This window comes from Bos mutus, chromosome 15, assembly GCF_027580195.1.
Source record: "Bos mutus isolate GX-2022 chromosome 15, NWIPB_WYAK_1.1, whole genome shotgun sequence".
NCBI lineage: Eukaryota > Metazoa > Chordata > Mammalia > Artiodactyla > Bovidae > Bos > Bos mutus.
In genome coordinates, this window is record NC_091631.1 from 21,218,909 (window position 1) to 21,221,305 (window position 2,397).

General features: G+C 43.6%; 1 non-coding gene across 1 annotated transcript; it reads left to right on the plus strand.

The window, feature by feature from the left end:
• The first annotated feature begins 1,280 nt into the window (after window positions 1-1,280).
• TRNAC-ACA (transfer RNA cysteine (anticodon ACA)) lies at window positions 1,281-1,352 on the plus strand. Its single transcript has one exon. It is a non-coding gene; the product is annotated as a tRNA-Cys (tRNA).
• The last annotated feature ends 1,045 nt before the right edge of the window (window positions 1,353-2,397 follow it).

The following is a 2,397-nucleotide window of genomic DNA, read 5'->3' on the forward strand; positions in this document are numbered from 1 at the left end:
GACTCTTTGCCACCCCATGGACTGTAGTCTACCAGACTCGTCTGTCCATGGAATTTTCCAGGCAGTACTGGAGAGGGTTGTCTTTTCCTTCTCCAAGGGATCTTCTCGACCCAAGGATTGAGCCATGGTTTCCTGCATTGCAGGCAGATTCTTTACCATCTGAGGCACCAGGGACGCCCCTTTAGCATGTGAGGACACAACCAAAAGACTGTTGTCTGTGAAATAGGAAGCAGGCTCTCTAGACTCCAAATCTTCTGGCACCTTGATCTTAGACTTGTTAGCCTCTAGAACCTAAGAAATAAATTCCTGTTGTTTATAGGCCACCCAGTCTATGGTGTTCTGTTATTATAGCCTGGACTGACCAGGCCAAGAAGATAACTTAAATGAGAGGGTGGTAAAACTTTCATAAAAGTCTGAGTTGACAATGGATAATAATGTAGCCAATAAATACAACATGAATTAATATAATACTTAGAGGACCCTTCATAGATTCCACTGAGTGAGAAAAGTAATATGTGGAAAAGCATGTAAAGAGGGTTATTGCATGTGCATACAGGTGTGTCATATGTGTATATACCTACATGTCTAAATATTTTGACATGTGCTGTGCTGTGCTTAGTCGTTCAGTCATGTCCGACTCTTTGCAACTCCATGGACTGTAGCATTCCAGGCTCCTCTGTACATGGGGGTTCTCCAGGCAAGAATACTGGAGTGGGTTGCCATGTCCTCCTCCAGGGGATCTTCTCAAGCCAGGGATAGAACCCAGGTCTCCTGAATTGCGGGCAAATTCTTTACCATCTGAGCCACCAGGGAAGCCCATTTTGACATGTAGAAATATGTAAAGGTGCAAACACACTAGTTGTTAAATCTAGGTTTCCCTGGCAGTGAGATTGGGTGGGAATAGAATCAATAAACAAATTAAAAGATAGTAAATACTCCCCTAAAATGCAAATTCTTTGCTTATTAAAATGGGCATGTTTGTACCAATTGACTGTCTTTAGAGGAGACAGAATTCAGGTACAGTGGAAGGTCTTCTTCATTTATTGAATGGTGAGTAAATTAGATTTCTCCATACTTAATACCTTTAGTATTGGACAGTAAATAAGGGAAACTGGAAATCTGATTCTTTTGTTTGGAAAAGGAGTATGATTTTAATAACATGAAATAATCAACTCCTATTAATTATTGGTAAGCCAAAACCCCAAAATGAGAGTGACTATTCATATAGGGCTGTCTCTTTCCTTTAGTCAATAAGAATTATTTAGCACCTACCATGGACTTCCCTGGTGGCTCAGATGGTAAAGCATCTGCCTACAATGCAGGAGACCCGGGTTCAATCCCTGGGTAGGGAAGATCTCCTGGAGAAGGAAATGGCAACCCACTCCAGTATTCTTGCCTGGAAAATCCCATGGATGGTGGAACCTGGTAGTGTATGGGGTTGCAAAGAGTCGGACATGACTGAGCAACTTCACTTTCATGGGCCAGGCTCTATGGGAGGTGTTGGGCAGGCTACAAGTTTACAGACTGCAAACTTTAATGAACCTATACTATAGTTGGGGCTCCAAAATAATTTTCTTGGGCTCCAGAATCACTGCAGATGGTGACTGCAGCCATGAAATTAGAAGATACTTGCTCCTTGGAAGAAAACCTATGACCAACCTAGACAGCATATTAAAAGGCAGAGACATCACTTTGCTGAGAAAGGTCCATATAGTCAGATCTATGGTTTTTCCAGTAGTCACATATGGATGTGAGAGTTGGACTATAAAGAAAGCTGAGCGCTGGAGAATTGATGCTTTTGAACTGTGGTGTTGGAGAAGACTCTTGAGCATCCCTTGGACAGCAAGGAGATCAAATCAGTCAATTCTAAAGGAAATCAGTCCTGAATATTCATTGGAAGGACTGATGCTGAAGCTGAAGTTCCAGTGCTTTGGCCACCTGATGCAAAGAACTGACTCATTGGAAAAGACCCCAGTGCTGGGAAAGATTGAAGGCAGGAGGAGAAGGGGACGACAGAGGAAGGGATGGTTGGATGGCATCACCAACTCGATGGGCATGAGTTTGAGCAAGCTCTGGGAGTTGGTGATGGACAGGGAAGCCTGGCGTGCTGCAGTCCATAAGGTCAGACACGACTGAGTGACTGAAATGAACTGAACTGTAGTTGGGGTGACGAACAAGCTATTAATTTACAGCTTGTTTGCCAAGTGAAAAGGGGAAGGAGGGAAAGATTTCCAGGTAGAAGAGTGTGTGCAAAGCCTCAGATTGGAGAAAGAGCGTAGCATATGTAGGGACTGTGGAACAGCATGTGCCTGGGCTATACAGGGGAGGAAAGATGGCTGGGCAGAGGAGGGTTAGATTCTATCAGGAGATAAGACTAAGGTGCGTTTGGATAAGATT